Below are 19,484 nucleotides of genomic sequence, written 5' to 3' on the forward strand. Positions count from 1 at the left end.
AGTCTAACTGGGGTCTGCTACCATGGAGACAGCTAGTCTAACTGGGGTCTGATACCATGGAGACAGCTAGTCTAACTGGGGTCTGATACCATGGAGACAGCTAGTCTAACTGGGGTCTGATGCCATGGAGACAGCTAGTCTAACTGGGGTCTGATACCATGGAGTCAGCTAGTCTAACTGGGGTCTGATGCCATGGAGACAGCTAGTCTAACTGGGGTCTGATACCATGGAGACAGCTAGTCTAACTGGAGTCTGATACCATGGAGACAGCTAGTCTAACTGGGGTCTGATACCATGGAGACAGCTAGTCTAACTGGGGTCTGATATAATGGAGACAGCTAGTCTAACTGGGGTCTGATACCATGGAGACAGCTAGTCTAACTGGGGTCTGACACCATGGGAGACAGCTAGTCTAACTGGGGTCTGATACCATGGAGACAGCTAGTCTAACTGGGGTCTGATACCATGGAGACAGCTAGTCTAACTGGGGTCTGATACCATGGAGACAGCTAGTCTAACTGGGGTCTGATACCATGGAGACAGCTAGTCTAACTGGGGTCTGATACCATGGAGACAGCTAGTCTAACTGGAGTCTGATACCATGGAGACAGCTAGTCTAACTGGGGTCTGATACCATGGAGACAGCTAGTCTAACTGGGGTCTAATACCATGGAGACAGCTAGTCTAACTGGGGTCTGATACCATAGAGACAGCTAGTCTTACTGGGGTCTGATACCATGGAGACAGCTAGTCTAACTGGGGTCTGATTACCACGGAGACAGCTAGTCTAACTGGGGTCTGATACCATGGAGACAGCTAGTCTAACTGGGGTCTGATGTCATGGACACAGCTAGTCTAACTGGAGTCTGATACCATGGAGACAGCTAGTCTAACTGGAGTCTGATACCATGGAGACAGCTAGTCTAACTGGGGTCTGATACCATGGAGACAGCTAGTCTAAATGGGGTCTGATACCATTGAGACAGCTAGTCTAACTGGAGTCTGATACCATGGAGACAGCTAGTCTAACTGGGGTCTGATACCATGGAGACAGCTAGTCTAACTGGGGTCTGCTACCATGGAGACAGCTAGTCTAACTGGGGTCTGATACCATGGAGACAGCTAGTCTAACTGGGGTCTGATACCATGGAGACAGCTAGTCTAACTGGGGTCTGATACCATGGAGACAGCTAGTCTAACTGGGGTCTGATACCATGGAGACAGCTAGTCTAACTGGGGTCTGATACCATGGAGACAGCTAGTCTAACTGGAGTCTGATACCATGGAGACAGCTAGTCTTACTGGGGTCTGATACCATGGAGACAGCTAGTCTAACTGGGGTCTGATACCATGGAGACAGCTAGTCTAACTGGGGTCTGATACCATGGAGACAGCTAGTCTAACTGGGGTCTGATACCATGGAGACAGCTAGTCTAACTGGGGTCTGATACCATGGAGACAGCTAGTCTAACTGGGGTCTGATACCATGGAGACAGCTAGTCTAACTGGGGTCTGCTACCATGGAGACAGCTAGTCTAACTGGGGTCTGATACCATGGAGACAGCTAGTCTAACTGGGGTCTGATACCATGGAGACAGCTAGTCTAACTGGGGTCTGATACCATGGAGACAGCTAGTCTAACTGGGGTCTGATACCATGGAGACAGCTAGTCTAACTGGAGTCTGATACCATGGAGACAGCTAGTCTTACTGGGGTCTGATACCATGGAGACAGCTAGTCTAACTGGGGTCTGATACCATGGAGACAGCTAGTCTAACTGGGGTCTGATACCATGGAGACAGCTAGTCTAACTGGGGTCTGATACCATGGAGACAGCTAGTCTAACTGGGGTCTGATACCATGGAGACAGCTAGTCTAACTGGGGTCTGATACCATGGAGACAGCTAGTCTAACTGGAGTCTGATACCATGGAGACAGCTAGTCTAACTGGGGTCTGATACCATGGAGACAGCTAGTCTAACTGGAGTCTGATACCATGGAGACAGCTAGTCTAACTGGGGTCTGATACCATGGAGACAGCTAGTCTAACTGGGGTCTGATACCATGGAGACAGCTAGTCTAACTGGGGTCTGATACCATGGAGACAGCTAGTCTAACTGGGGTCTGATACCATGGAGACAGCTAGTCTAACTGGGGTCTGATACCATGGAGACAGCTAGTCTAACTGGGGTCTGATACCATGGAGACAGCTAGTCTAACTGGAGTCTGATACCATAGAGACAGCTAGTCTAACTGGGGTCTGATACCATGGAGACAGCTAGTCTAACTGGGGTCTGATACCATGGAGACAGCTAGTCTAACTGGGGTCTGATACCATAGAGACAGCTAGTCTAACTGGAGTCTGATACCATGGAGACAGCTAGTCTTACTGGGGTCTGATACCATGGAGACAGCTAGTCTAACTGGGGTCTGATACCATGGAGACAGCTAGTCTAACTGGGGTCTGATACCATGGAGACAGCTAGTCTAACTGGAGTCTGATACCATGGAGACAGCAAGTCTAACTGGGGTCTGATACCATGGAGACAGCTAGTCTAACTGGGGTCCAATACCATGGAGACAGCTAGTCTAACTGGAGTCTGATACCATGGAGACAGCTAGTCTAACTGGGGTCTGATACCATGGAGACAGCTAGTCTAACTGGGGTCTGATACCATGGAGACAGCTAGTCTAACTGGGGTCTGATACCATGGAGACAGCTAGTCTAACTGGGGTCTGATACCATGGAGACAGCTAGTCTAACTGGGGTCTGATACCATGGAGACAGCTAGTCTAACTGGGGTCTGATACCATGGAGACAGCTAGTCTAACTGGGGTCCTAGTCTAACTGGAGTCTGATACCATGGAGACAGCTAGTCTAACTGGGGTCTGATACCATGGAGACAGCTAGTCTAACTGGGGTCTGATACCATGGAGACAGCTAGTCTAACTGGGGTCTAATACCATGGAGACAGCTAGTCTAACTGGAGTCTGATACCATGGAGACAGCTAGTCTAACTGGGGTCTGATACCATGGAGACAGCTAGTCTAACTGGGGTCTGATACCATGGAGACAGCTAGTCTAACTGGGGTCTGATACCATGGAGACAGCTAGTCTAACTGGGGTCTGATACCATGGAGACAGCTAGTCTAACTGGGGTCTGATACCATGGAGACAGCTAGTCTAACTGGGGTCTGATACCATGGAGACAGCTAGTCTAACTGGGGTCTGATACCATGGAGACAGCTAGTCTAACTGGGGTCTGATACCATGGAGACAGCTAGTCTAACTGGGGTCTGATACCATGGAGACAGCTAGTCTAACTGGGGTCTGATACCATGGAGACAGCTAGTCTAACTGGGGTCTGATACCATGGAGACAGCTAGTCTAACTGGGGTCTGATACCATGGAGACAGCTAGTCTAACTGGGGTCTGATACCATGGAGACAGCTAGTCTAACTGGGGTCTGATACCATGGAGACAGCTAGTCTAACTGGGGTCTGATACCATGGAGACAGCTAGTCTAACTGGGGTCTGATACCATGGAGACAGCTAGTCTAACTGGGGTCTGATACCATGGAGACAGCTAGTCTTACTGGGGTCTGATACCATGGAGACAGCTAGTCTAACTGGAGTCTGATACCATGGAGACAGCTAGTCTAACTGGGGTCTGATACCATGGAGACAGCTAGTCTAACTGCGGTCTGATACCATTGAGACAGCTAGTCTAACTGGAGTCTGATACCATGGAGACAGCTAGTCTAACTGGGGTCTGATACCATGGAGACAGCAAGTCTAACTGGGGTCTGATACCATGGAGACAGCTAGTCTAACTGGGGTCTGATACCATGGAGACAGCTAGTCTAACTGGGGTCTGATACCATGGAGACAGCTAGTCTAACTGGGGTCTGATACCATGGAGACAGCTAGTCTAACTGGGGTCTGATACCATGGAGACAGCTAGTCTAACTGGGGTCTGATACCATGGAGACAGCTAGTCTAACTGGGGTCTGATACCATGGAGACAGCTAGTCTAACTGGGGTCTGATACCATGGAGACAGCTAGTCTAACTGGGGTCTGATACCATGGAGACAGCTAGTCTAACTGGGGTCTAATACCATGGAGACAGCTAGTCTAACTGGAGTCTGATACCATGGAGACAGCTAGTCTAACTGGGGTCTGATACCATGGAGACAGCTAGTCTAACTGCGGTCTGATACCATTGAGACAGCTAGTCTAACTGGAGTCTGATACCATGGAGACAGCTAGTCTAACTGGGGTCTGATACCATGGAGACAGCTAGTCTAACTGGGGTCTGATACCATGGAGACAGCTAGTCTAACTGGGGTCTGATACCATGGAGACAGCTAGTCTAACTGGGGTCTGATACCATGGAGACAGCTAGTCTAACTGGGGTCTGATACGATGGAGACAGCTAGTCTAACTGGGGTCTGATACCATGGAGACAGCTAGTCTAACTGGGGTCTGATACCATGGAGACAGCTAGTCTAACTGGGGTCTGATACCATGGAGACAGCTAGTCTAACTGGGGTCTGATACCATGGAGACAGCTAGTCTAACTGGGGTCTGATACCATGGAGACAGCTAGTCTAACTGGGGTCTGATACCATGGAGACAGCTAGTCTAACTGGGGTCTGATACCATGGAGACAGCTAGTCTAACTGGGGTCTGATACCATGGAGACAGCTAGTCTAACTGGGGTCTGATACCATGGAGACAGCTAGTCTAACTGGGGTCTGATACCATGGAGACAGCTAGTCTAACTGGGGTCTGATACCATGGAGACAGCTAGTCTAACTGGGGTCTGATACCATGGAGACAGCTAGTCTAACTGGGGTCTGATACCATGGAGACAGCTAGTCTAACTGGGGTCTGATACCATGGAGACAGCTAGTCTAACTGGGGTCTGATACCATGGAGACAGCTAGTCTAACTGGGGTCTGATACCATGGAGACAGCTAGTCTAACTGGGGTCTGATACCATGGAGACAGCTAGTCTAACTGGGGTCTGATACCATGGAGACAGCTAGTCTAACTGGGGTCTGATACCATGGAGACAGCTAGTCTAACTGGGGTCTGATACCATGGAGACAGCTAGTCTAACTGGGGTCTGATACCATGGAGACAGCTAGTCTAACTGGGGTCTGATACGATGGAGACAGCTAGTCTAACGGGTCTGATACCATGGAGACAGCTAGTCTAACTGGGGTCTGATACCATGGAGACAGCTAGTCTAACTGGGGTCTAATACCATGGAGACAGCTAGTCTAACTGGAGTCTGATACCATGGAGACAGCTAGTCTAACTGGGGTCTGATACCATGGAGACAGCTAGTCTAACTGGGGTCTGATACCATGGAGACAGCTAGTCTAACTGGGGTCTGATACCATGGAGACAGCTAGTCTCTAACTGGGGTCTGATACCATGGAGACAGCTAGTCTAACTGGGGTCTGATACCATGGAGACAGCTAGTCTAACTGGGGTCTGATACCATGGAGACAGCTAGTCTAACTGGGGTCTGATACCATGGAGACAGCTAGTCTAACTGGGGTCTGATACCATGGAGACAGCTAGTCTAACTGGGGTCTGATACCATGGAGACAGCTAGTCTAACTGGGGTCTGATACCATGGAGACAGCTAGTCTAACTGGGGTCTGATACCATGGAGACAGCTAGTCTAACTGGGGTCTGATACCATAGAGACAGCTAGTCTAACTGGGGTCTGATACCATGGAGACAGCTAGTCTTACTGGGGTCTGATACCATGGAGACAGCTAGTCTAACTGGGGTCTGATACCATGGAGACAGCTAGTCTAACTGGGGTCTGATACCATGGAGACAGCTAGTCTAACTGGAGTCTGATACCATGGAGACAGCTAGTCTTACTGGGGTCTGATACCATGGAGACAGCTAGTCTAACTGGAGTCTGATACCATGGAGACAGCTAGTCTAACTGGGGTCTGATACCATGGAGACAGCTAGTCTAACTGGGGTCTGATACCATTGAGACAGCTAGTCTAACTGGAGTCTGATACCATGGAGACAGCTAGTCTAACTGGGGTCTGATACCATGGAGACAGCAAGTCTAACTGGGGTCTGATACCATGGAGACAGCTAGTCTAACTGGGGTCCGATACCATGGAGACAGCTAGTCTAACTGGAGTCTGATACCATGGAGACAGCTAGTCTAACTGGGGTCTGATACCATGGAGACAGCTAGTCTAACTGGGGTCTGATACCATGGAGACAGCTAGTCTAACTGGGGTCTGATACCATGGAGACAGCTAGTCTAACTGGGGTCTGATACCATGGAGACAGCTAGTCTAACTGGGGTGTGATACCATGGAGACAGCTAGTCTAATTGGGGTCTGATACCATGGAGACAGCTAGTCTAACTGGGGTCTAATACCATGGAGACAGCTAGTCTAACTGGAGTCTGATACCATGGAGACAGCTAGTCTAACTGGGGTCTGATACCATGGAGACAGCTAGTCTAACTGGGGTCTGATACCATTGAGACAGCTAGTCTAACTGGAGTCTGATACCATGGAGACAGCTAGTCTAACTGGGGTCTGATACCATGGAGACAGCTAGTCTAACTGGGGTCTGATACCATGGAGACAGCTAGTCTAACTGGGGTCTGATACCATGGAGACAGCTAGTCTAACTGGGGTCTGATACCATGGAGACAGCTAGTCTAACTGGGGTCTGATACGATGGAGACAGCTAGTCTAACTGGGGTCTGATACCATGGAGACAGCTAGTCTAACTGGGGTCTGATACCATGGAGACAGCTAGTCTAACTGGGGTCTGATACCATGGAGACAGCTAGTCTAACTGGGGTCTGATACCATGGAGACAGCTAGTCTAACTGGGGTCTGATACCATGGAGACAGCTAGTCTAACTGGGGTCTGATACCATGGAGACAGCTAGTCTAACTGGGGTCTGATACCATGGAGACAGCTAGTCTAACTGGGGTCTGATACCATGGAGACAGCTAGTCTAACTGGGGTCTGATACCATGGAGACAGCTAGTCTAACTGGGGTCTGATACCATGGAGACAGCTAGTCTAACTGGGGTCTGATACCATGGAGACAGCTAGTCTAACTGGGGTCTGATACCATGGAGACAGCTAGTCTAACTGGGGTCTGATACCATGGAGACAGCTAGTCTAACTGGGGTCTGATACCATGGAGACAGCTAGTCTAACTGGGGTCTGATACCATGGAGACAGCTAGTCTAACTGGGGTCTGATACCATGGAGACAGCTAGTCTAACTGGGGTCTGATACCATGGAGACAGCTAGTCTAACTGGGGTCTGATACCATGGAGACAGCTAGTCTAACTGGGGTCTGATACCATGGAGACAGCTAGTCTAACTGGGGTCTGATACCATGGAGACAGCTAGTCTAACTGGGGTCTGATACCATGGAGACAGCTAGTCTAACTGGGGTCTGATACGATGGAGACAGCTAGTCTAACGGGTCTGATACCATGGAGACAGCTAGTCTAACTGGGGTCTGATACCATGGAGACAGCTAGTCTAACTGGGGTCTGATACCATGGAGACAGCTAGTCTAACTGGGGTCTGATACCATGGAGACAGCTAGTCTAACTGGGGTCTGATACCATGGAGACAGCTAGTCTAACTGGGGTCTGATACCATGGAGACAGCTAGTCTAACTGGGGTCTGATACCATGGAGACAGCTAGTCTAACTGGGGTCTGATACCATGGAGACAGCTAGTCTAACTGGGGTCTGATACCATGGAGACAGCTAGTCTAACTGGGGTCTGATACCATGGAGACAGCTAGTCTAACTGGGGTCTGATACCATAGAGACAGCTAGTCTAACTGGGGTCTGATACCATGGAGACAGCTAGTCTTACTGGGGTCTGATACCATGGAGACAGCTAGTCTAACTGGGGTCTGATACCATGGAGACAGCTAGTCTAACTGGGGTCTGATACCATGGAGACAGCTAGTCTAACTGGAGTCTGATACCATGGAGACAGCTAGTCTTACTGGGGTCTGATACCATGGAGACAGCTAGTCTAACTGGAGTCTGATACCATGGAGACAGCTAGTCTAACTGGGGTCTGATACCATGGAGACAGCTAGTCTAACTGCGGTCTGATACCATTGAGACAGCTAGTCTAACTGGAGTCTGATACCATGGAGACAGCTAGTCTAACTGGGGTCTGATACCATGGAGACAGCAAGTCTAACTGGGGTCTGATACCATGGAGACAGCTAGTCTAACTGGGGTCCGATACCATGGAGACAGCTAGTCTAACTGGAGTCTGATACCATGGAGACAGCTAGTCTAACTGGGGTCTGATACCATGGAGACAGCTAGTCTAACTGGGGTCTGATACCATGGAGACAGCTAGTCTAACTGGGGTCTGATACCATGGAGACAGCTAGTCTAACTGGGGTCTGATACCATGGAGACAGCTAGTCTAACTGGGGTGTGATACCATGGAGACAGCTAGTCTAATTGGGGTCTGATACCATGGAGACAGCTAGTCTAACTGGGGTCTAATACCATGGAGACAGCTAGTCTAACTGGAGTCTGATACCATGGAGACAGCTAGTCTAACTGGGGTCTGATACCATGGAGACAGCTAGTCTAACTGCGGTCTGATACCATTGAGACAGCTAGTCTAACTGGAGTCTGATACCATGGAGACAGCTAGTCTAACTGGGGTCTGATACCATGGAGACAGCTAGTCTAACTGGGGTCTGATACCATGGAGACAGCTAGTCTAACTGGGGTCTGATACCATGGAGACAGCTAGTCTAACTGGGGTCTGATACCATGGAGACAGCTAGTCTAACTGGGGTCTGATACCATGGAGACAGCTAGTCTAACTGGGGTCTGATACCATGGAGACAGCTAGTCTAACTGGGGTCTGATACCATGGAGACAGCTAGTCTAACTGGGGTCTGATACCATGGAGACAGCTAGTCTAACTGGGGTCTGATACCATGGAGACAGCTAGTCTAACTGGGGTCTGATACCATGGAGACAGCTAGTCTAACTGGGGTCTGATACCATGGAGACAGCTAGTCTAACTGGGGTCTGATACCATGGAGACAGCTAGTCTAACTGGGGTCTGATACCATGGAGACAGCTAGTCTAACTGGGGTCTGATACCATGGAGACAGCTAGTCTAACTGGGGTCTGATACCATGGAGACAGCTAGTCTAACTGGGGTCTGATACCATGGAGACAGCTAGTCTAACTGGGGTCTGATACCATGGAGACAGCTAGTCTAACTGGGGTCTGATACGATGGAGACAGCTAGTCTAACTGGGGTCTGATACCATGGAGACAGCTAGTCTAACTGGGGTCTGATACCATGGAGACAGCTAGTCTAACTGGGGTCTGATACCATGGAGACAGCTAGTCTAACTGGGGTCTGATACCATGGAGACAGCTAGTCTAACTGGGGTCTGATACCATCTGTCTAATGGGGTCTGATACCATGGAGACAGCTAGTCTAACTGGGGTCTGATACCATGGAGACAGCTAGTCTAACTGGGGTCTGATACCATGGAGACAGCTAGTCTAACTGGGGTCTGATACGATGGAGACAGCTAGTCTAACTGGGGTCTGATACCATGGAGACAGCTAGTCTAACTGGGGTCTGATACCATGGAGACAGCTAGTCTAACTGGGGTCTGATACCATGGAGACAGCTAGTCTAACTGGGGTCTGATACCATGGAGACAGCTAGTCTAACTGGGGTCTGATACCATGGAGACAGCTAGTCTAACTGGGGTCTGATACCATGGAGACAGCTAGTCTAACTGGGGTCTGATACCATGGAGACAGCTAGTCTAACTGGGGTCTGATACCATGGAGACAGCTAGTCTAACTGGGGTCTGATACCATGGAGACAGCTAGTCTAACTGGGGTCTGATACCATGGAGACAGCTAGTCTAACTGGGGTCTGATACCATGGAGACAGCTAGTCTAACTGGGGTCTGATACCATGGAGACAGCTAGTCTAACTGGGGTCTGATACCATGGAGACAGCTAGTCTAACTGGGGTCTGATACCATGGAGACAGCTAGTCTAACTGGGGTCTGATACCATGGAGACAGCTAGTCTAACTGGGGTCTGATACCATGGAGACAGCTAGTCTAACTGGGGTCTGATACCATGGAGACAGCTAGTCTAACTGGGGTATGATACCATGGAGACAGCTAGTCTAACTGGGGTCTGATACGATGGAGACAGCTAGTCTAACGGGTCTGATACCATGGAGACAGCTAGTCTAACTGGGGTCTGATACCATGGAGACAGCTAGTCTAACTGGGGTCTGATACCATGGAGACAGCTAGTCTAACTGGGGTCTGATACCATGGAGACAGCTAGTCTAACTGGGGTCTGCTACCATGGAGACAGCTAGTCTAACTGGGGTCTGATACCATGGAGACAGCTAGTCTAACTGGGGTCTGATACCATGGAGACAGCTAGTCTAACTGGGGTCTGATGCCATGGAGACAGCTAGTCTAACTGGGGTCTGATACCATGGAGTCAGCTAGTCTAACTGGGGTCTGATGCCATGGAGACAGCTAGTCTAACTGGGGTCTGATACCATGGAGACAGCTAGTCTAACTGGAGTCTGATACCATGGAGACAGCTAGTCTAACTGGGGTCTGATACCATGGAGACAGCTAGTCTAACTGGGGTCTGATATAATGGAGACAGCTAGTCTAACTGGGGTCTGATACCACGGAGACAGCTAGTCTTACTGGGGTCTGACACCATCGAGACAGCTAGTCTAACTGGGGTCTGATACCATGGAGACAGCTAGTCTAACTGGGGTCTGATACCATGGAGACAGCTAGTCTAACTGGGGTCTGATACCATGGAGACAGCTAGTCTAACTGGGGTCTGATACCATGGAGACAGCTAGTCTAACTGGGGTCTGATACCATGGAGACAGCTAGTCTAACTGGAGTCTGATACCATGGAGACAGCTAGTCTAACTGGGGTCTGATACCATGGAGACAGCTAGTCTAACTGGGGTCTAATACCATGGAGACAGCTAGTCTAACTGGGGTCTGATACCATAGAGACAGCTAGTCTTACTGGGGTCTGATACCATGGAGACAGCTAGTCTAACTGGGGTCTGATTCGACGGAGACAGCTAGTCTAACTGGGGTCTGATACCATGTAGACAGCTAGTCTAACTGGGGTCTGATGTCATGGACACAGCTAGTCTAACTGGAGTCTGATACCATGGAGACAGCTAGTCTAACTGGAGTCTGATACCATGGAGACAGCTAGTCTAACTGGGGTCTGATACCATGGAGACAGCTAGTCTAAATGGGGTCTGATACCATTGAGACAGCTAGTCTAACTGGAGTCTGATACCATGGAGACAGCTAGTCTAACTGGGGTCTGATACCATGGAGACAGCTAGTCTAACTGGGGTCTGCTACCATGGAGACAGCTAGTCTAACTGGGGTCTGATACCATGGAGACAGCTAGTCTAACTGGGGTCTGATACCATGGAGACAGCTAGTCTAACTGGGGTCTGATACCATGGAGACAGCTAGTCTAACTGGGGTCTGATACCATGGAGACAGCTAGTCTAACTGGGGTCTGATACCATGGAGACAGCTAGTCTAACTGGAGTCTGATACCATGGAGACAGCTAGTCTTACTGGGGTCTGATACCATGGAGACAGCTAGTCTAACTGGGGTCTGATACCATGGAGACAGCTAGTCTAACTGGGGTCTGATACCATGGAGACAGCTAGTCTAACTGGGGTCTGATACCATGGAGACAGCTAGTCTAACTGGGGTCTGATACCATGGAGACAGCTAGTCTAACTGGGGTCTGATACCATGGAGACAGCTAGTCTAACTGGGGTCTGCTACCATGGAGACAGCTAGTCTAACTGGGGTCTGATACCATGGAGACAGCTAGTCTAACTGGGGTCTGATACCATGGAGACAGCTAGTCTAACTGGGGTCTGATACCATGGAGACAGCTAGTCTAACTGGGGTCTGATACCATGGAGACAGCTAGTCTAACTGGAGTCTGATACCATGGAGACAGCTAGTCTTACTGGGGTCTGATACCATGGAGACAGCTAGTCTAACTGGGGTCTGATACCATGGAGACAGCTAGTCTAACTGGGGTCTGATACCATGGAGACAGCTAGTCTAACTGGGGTCTGATACCATGGAGACAGCTAGTCTAACTGGGGTCTGATACCATGGAGACAGCTAGTCTAACTGGAGTCTGATACCATAGAGACAGCTAGTCTAACTGGGGTCTGATACCATGGAGACAGCTAGTCTAACTGGGGTCTGATACCATGGAGACAGCTAATCTAACTGGGGTCTGATACCATAGAGACAGCTAGTCTAACTGGGGTCTGATACCATGGAGACAGCTAGTCTAACTGGGGTCTGATACCATGGAGACAGCTAGTCTAACTGGGGTCTGATACCATGGAGACAGCTAGTCTAACTGGAGTCTGATACCATGGAGACAGCTAGTCTTACTGGGGTCTGATACCATGGAGACAGCTAGTCTAACTGGAGTCTGATACCATGGAGACAGCAAGTCTAACTGGGGTCTGATACCATGGAGACAGCTAGTCTAACTGGGGTCCAATACCATGGAGACAGCTAGTCTAACTGGAGTCTGATACCATGGAGACAGCTAGTCTAACTGGGGTCTGATACCATGGAGACAGCTAGTCTAACTGGGGTCTGATACCATGGAGACAGCTAGTCTAACTGGGGTCCTAGTCTAACTGGGGTCTGATACCATGGAGACAGCTAGTCTAACTGGGGTCTAATACCATGGAGACAGCTAGTCTAACTGGGGTCTGATACCATGGAGACAGCTAGTCTAACTGGGGTCTGATACCATGGAGACAGCTAGTCTAACTGGAGTCTGATACCATGGAGACAGCTAGTCTTACTGGGGTCTGATACCATGGAGACAGCTAGTCTAACTGGGGTCTGATACCATGGAGACAGCTAGTCTAACTGGGGTCTGATACCATGGAGACAGCTAGTCTAACTGGGGTCTGATACCATGGAGACAGCTAGTCTAACTGGGGTCTGATACCATGGAGACAGCTAGTCTAACTGGGGTCTGATACCATGGAGACAGCTAGTCTAACTGGGGTCTGATACCATGGAGACAGCTAGTCTAACTGGAGTCTGATACCATAGAGACAGCTAGTCTAACTGGGGTCTGATACCATGGAGACAGCTAGTCTAACTGGGGTCTGATACCATGGAGACAGCTAGTCTAACTGGGGTCTGATACCATAGAGACAGCTAGTCTAACTGGGGTCTGATACCATGGAGACAGCTAGTCTTACTGGGGTCTGATACCATGGAGACAGCTAGTCTAACTGGGGTCTGATACCATGGAGACAGCTAGTCTAACTGGGGTCTGATACCATGGAGACAGCTAGTCTAACTGGAGTCTGATACCATGGAGACAGCTAGTCTTACTGGGGTCTGATACCATGGAGACAGCTAGTCTAACTGGAGTCTGATACCATGGAGACAGCAAGTCTAACTGGGGTCTGATACCATGGAGACAGCTAGTCTAACTGGGGTCCAATACCATGGAGACAGCTAGTCTAACTGGAGTCTGATACCATGGAGACAGCTAGTCTAACTGGGGTCTGATACCATGGAGACAGCTAGTCTAACTGGGGTCTGATACCATGGAGACAGCTAGTCTAACTGGGGTCTGATACCATGGAGACAGCTAGTCTAACTGGGGTCTAATACCATTGAGACAGCTAGTCTAACTGGGGTCTGATACCATGGAGACAGCTAGTCTAACTGGGGTGTGATACCATGGAGACAGCTAGTCTAATTGGGGTCTGATACCATGGAGACAGCTAGTCTAACTGGGGTCTAATACCATGGAGACAGCTAGTCTAACTGGAGTCTGATACCATGGAGACAGCTAGTCTAACTGGGGTCTGATACCATGGAGACAGCTAGTCTAACTGCGGTCTGATACCATTGAGACAGCTAGTCTAACTGGAGTCTGATACCATGGAGACAGCTAGTCTAACTGGGGTCTGATACCATGGAGACAGCTAGTCTAACTGGGGTCTGATACCATGGAGACAGCTAGTCTAACTGGGGTCTGATACCATGGAGACAGCTAGTCTAACTGGGGTCTGATACCATGGAGACAGCTAGTCTAACTGGGGTCTGATACCATGGAGACAGCTAGTCTAACTGGGGTCTGATACCATGGAGACAGCTAGTCTAACTGGGGTCTGATACCATGGAGACAGCTAGTCTAACTGGGGTCTGATACCATGGAGACAGCTAGTCTAACTGGGGTCTGATACCATGGAGACAGCTAGTCTAACTGGGGTCTGATACCATGGAGACAGCTAGTCTAACGGGTCTGATACCATGGAGACAGCTAGTCTAACTGGGGTCTGATACCATGGAGACAGCTAGTCTAACTGGGGTCTGATACCATGGAGACAGCTAGTCTAACTGGGGTCTGATACCATGGAGACAGCTAGTCTAACTGGGGTCTGATACCATGGAGACAGCTAGTCTAACTGGGGTCTGATACCATGGAGACAGCTAGTCTAACTGGGGTCTGATACCATGGAGACAGCTAGTCTAACTGGGGTGTGATACCATGGAGACAGCTAGTCTAATTGGGGTCTGATACCATGGAGACAGCTAGTCTAACTGGGGTCTAATACCATGGAGACAGCTAGTCTAACTGGAGTCTGATACCATGGAGACAGCTAGTCTAACTGGGGTCTGATACCATGGAGACAGCTAGTCTAACTGCGGTCTGATACCATTGAGACAGCTAGTCTAACTGGAGTCTGATACCATGGAGACAGCTAGTCTAACTGGGGTCTGATACCATGGAGACAGCTAGTCTAACTGGGGTCTGATACCATGGAGACAGCTAGTCTAACTGGGGTCTGATACCATGGAGACAGCTAGTCTAACTGGGGTCTGATACCATGGAGACAGCTAGTCTAACTGGGGTCTGATACCATGGAGACAGCTAGTCTAACTGGGGTCTGATACCATGGAGACAGCTAGTCTAACTGGGGTCTGATACCATGGAGACAGCTAGTCTAACTGGGGTCTGATACCATGGAGACAGCTAGTCTAACTGGGGTCTGATACCATGGAGACAGCTAGTCTAACTGGGGTCTGATACGATGGAGACAGCTAGTCTAACTGGGGTCTGATACCATGGAGACAGCTAGTCTAACTGGGGTCTGATACCATGGAGACAGCTAGACTAACTGGGGTCTGATACCAAGGAGACAGCTAGTCTAACTGGGGTCTGATACCATGGAGACAGCTAGTCTAACTGGGGTCTGATACCATGGAGACAGCTAGTCTAACTGGGGTATGATACCATGGAGACAGCTAGTCTAACTGGGGTCTGATACCATGGAGACAGCTAGTCTAACTGGGGTCTGATACCATGGAGACAGCTAGTCTAACTGGGGTCTGATACCATGGAGGCAGCTAGTCTAACTGGGGTCTGATACCATGGAGACAGCTAATCTAACTGGGGTCTGATACCATGGAGACAGCTAGTCTAACTGGGGTCTGATCCATGGAGACAGCTAGTCTAACTGGGGTCTGATACCATGGAGACAGCTAGTCTAACTGGGGTCTGATACCATGGAGACAGCTAGTCTTACTGGGGTCTGATATAATGGAGACAGCTAGTCTAACTGGGGTCTGATACCATGGAGACAGCTAGTCTAACTGGGGTCTGACGCTAATGGAGACAGCTAGCCTAACTGGGGTCTGATACCATGGAGACAGCTAGTCTAACTGGGGTCTGATACCATGGAGACAGCTAGTCTAACTGGGGTCTGATACCATGGAGACAGCTAGTCTAACTGGGGTCTGATACCATGGAGACAGCTAGTCTAACTGGGGTCTGATACCATGGAGACAGCTAGTCTAACTGGGGTCTGATACCATGGAGACAGCTAGTCTAACTGGGGTCTGATACCATGGAGACAGCTAGTCTAACTGGGGTCTGATCCATGGAGACAGCTAGTCTAACTGGGGTCTGATACCATGGAGACAGCTAGTCTAACTGGGGTCTGATACCATGGAGACAGCTAGTCTTACTGGGGTCTGATATAATGGAGACAGCTAGTCTAACTGGGGTCTGATACCATGGAGACAGCTAGTCTAACTGGGGTCTGACGCTAATGGAGACAGCTAGCCTAACTGGGGTCTGATACCATGGAGACAGCTAGTCTAACTGGGGTCTGATACCATGGAGACAGCTAGTCTAACTGGGGTCTGATACCATGGAGACAGCTAGTCTAACTGGGGTCTGATACCATGGAGACAGCTAGTCTAACTGGGGTCTGATACCATGGAGACAGCTAGTCTAACTGGGGTCTGATACCATGGAGACAGCTAGTCTAACTGGGGTCTGATACCATGGAGACAGCTAGTCTAACTGGGGTCTGATACCATGGAGACAGCTAGTCTAACTGGGGTCTGATACAATGGAGACAGCTAGTCTAACTGGGGTCTGATACCATGGAGACAGCTAGTCTAACTGGGGTCTGATACCATGGAGACAGCTAGTCTAACTGGGGTCTGATACCATGGAGACAGCTAGTCTAACTGGGGTCTGAGACATAACAAAAACTACATTACAGACAAAATACTACACTTGTAGTGTGCGTGTGTGGCTGCATCTATCAGATACACAAGTGGGGCACATGAGGGAGAAGCGTTGTGTTGTGAGGTGTTGCTCTATCTGTTTTCTGAAACCAGGTTTGCTGTTTATTTGAGTAATATGAGATGAGAGTTCCATGCAATAAGGGCTCTGTATAATACCGTACGTTTCCTTGAATTTGTTCTGGTTCTGGGGACTGTGAAAAGACCCCTGGTGGCATGTCTGGTGGGATAAGTGTGTGTAAATTAAATTATTGCATCTGAGCTCCTTGAGTTTGCGGCTCTCTTTTATTTTCAAGGGATAAGTGTGTGTGTCAGAGCTGTGTGTAAATTGACTATGAAAAGACCCCCGGTGGCATGTCTGGTGGGATAAGTGTGTGTGTCAGAGCTGTGTGTAAATTGACTATGAAAAGACCCCCGGTGGCATGTTTGGTGGGATAAGTGTGTGTGTCAGAGCTGTGTGTAAATTGACTATGAAAAGACCCCCGGTGGCATGTCTGGTGGGATAAGTGTGTGTGTCAGAGCTGTGTGTAAATTGACTATGAAAAGACCCCCGGTGGCATGTCTGGTGGGATAAGTGTGTGTGTCAGAGCTGTGTGTAAATTGACTATGCAAACAATTTGGGATTTTCGACACATGAATGTTTCTTAATAAAAGAAGAAGTGACGCAGACAGTCTAACCTCAACTCTTAGCCAAGAGAGACTGGCAGCATCGTGTTAATATCAGCCCTCTGATTACAGTCAGTCTCTCCTCAACTCTCAGCCAAGAGAGACTGGCCAGCCCTCTGATGACAGTCAGTCTCTCCTCAACTCTTAGCCAAGAGAGACTGGCCAGCCCTCTGATGACAGTCAGTCTCTCCTCAACTCTTAGCCAAGAGAGACTGGCAGCATAGTGTTAATATCAGCCCTCTGATTACAATGAAGAGCAAGACGTTCTGTTCTGGGCCATCTGCAGTTTAACTAGGTCTTTCCTTCAGAACTGGACCACATGACTGGACAATAATCAAGATAAAACTAGAGCCTGAAGAACTTGTTTTGTGAAGTGTGGTGTCAAAAAAGTAGAGCATCTCTTTATTACAGCCAGACCTCTCCCCATCTCTTTATAACAGACAGACCTCTCCCCATCTCTTTATTACAGACAGACCTCTCCCTATCTCTTTATAACAGACAGACCTCTCCCCATCTCTTTATTACAGACAGACCTCTCCCCATCTCTTTATTACAGACAGACCTCTCCCCATCTCTTTATTACAGACAGACCTCTCCCCATCTCTTTATTACAGACAGACCTCTCCCCATCTCTTTATTACAGACAGACCTCTCCCCATCTCTTTATTACAGACAGACCTCTCCCCATCTCTATATTACTGACAGACCTCTCCCCATCTCTTTATTACAGACAGACCTCTCCCCATCTCTTTATTACAGACAGACCTCTCCCCATCTCTTTATTACAGACAGACCTCTCCCCATCTCTTTATTACGGCTAGACCTCTCCCCATCTCTTTATTACGGACAGACCTCTCCCCATCTCTTTATTACGGCCAGACCTCTCCCCATCTCTTTATTACAGACAGACCTCTCCCCATCTCTTTATTACAGACAGACCTCTCCCCATCTCTTTATTACAGACAGACCTCTCTCCATCTCTTTATTACAGACAGACCTCTCCCCATCTCTTTATTACAGACAGACCTCTCCCCATCTCTATATTACAGACAGACCTCTCCCCATTTCTATATTACAGACATACTTCTCCCCATCTCTTTATTACGGCCAGACCTCTCCCCATCTCTTTATTACAGACAGACCTCTCCCCATCTCTTTATTACAGACAGACCTCTCCCCATCTCTTTATTACAGACAGACCTCTCCCCATCTCTTTATTACGGCCAGACCTCTCCCCATCTCTTTATTACGGACAGACCTCTCCCCATCTCTTTATTACGGCCAGACCTCTCCCCATCTCTTTATTACAGACAGACCTCTCCCCATCTCTATATTACAGACAGACCTCTCCCCATTTCTATATTACAGACATACTTCTCCCCATCTCTTTATTACGGCCAGACCTCTCCCCATCTCTTTATTACAGACAGACCTCTCCCCATCTCTTTATTACAGACAGACCTCTCCCCATCTCTTTATTACAGACAGACCTCTCCCCATCTCTTTATTACGGCCAGACCTCTCCCCATCTCTTTATTACGGACAGACCTCTCCCCATCTCTTTATTACGGCCAGACCTCTCCCCATCTCTTTATTACAGACAGACCTCTCCCCATCACCTTATAGCTTTCACCACAAACGATGCTGGCACTAAAACCGCACTCAATGAGCTGCATACCGCCATAAGCAAACAGGAAAACGCTTATCCAGAGGCAGCGCTCCTAGTGGCCGGGGACGTTACTGCAGGGAAACTTTAAATCAGTTCTATCCTCATTTCTATCAACATGTTAAATGTGCAACGAAAGGGAAAAAACTCGAGACCAACTTCACTCCACACACAGAGATGCATACAAAGCTCTCCCTCCATTTCCTGATTCCTGTTTACAAGCAGGAAGCACCAGTGACTGGATCTGTAAAAAAGCGGTCAGATGAAGCAGATGCTAAACTACAGGACTGTTTTGCTATCACAGACTGGACATGTTCCAGGATTCTTCCGATGACATTGAGGAGTACACCACATCAGTCACTGTCTTTATCAATAAGTGCATCGATGACGTCGTCCCCATAGTGACTG

The 19,484-nt window shown here is 48.9% G+C and overlaps 1 protein-coding gene across 1 annotated transcript in view; it reads right to left on the bottom strand.

Annotated features, from left to right (window-relative positions):
* Positions 1-19,484, bottom strand: part of si:ch211-45c16.2 (mitogen-activated protein kinase kinase kinase 13) — a 161,908-nt gene that overhangs the window by 44,469 nt on the left and 97,955 nt on the right.

Source organism: Oncorhynchus nerka, linkage group LG1, assembly GCF_034236695.1.
Source record: "Oncorhynchus nerka isolate Pitt River linkage group LG1, Oner_Uvic_2.0, whole genome shotgun sequence".
Lineage (NCBI taxonomy): Eukaryota > Metazoa > Chordata > Actinopteri > Salmoniformes > Salmonidae > Oncorhynchus > Oncorhynchus nerka.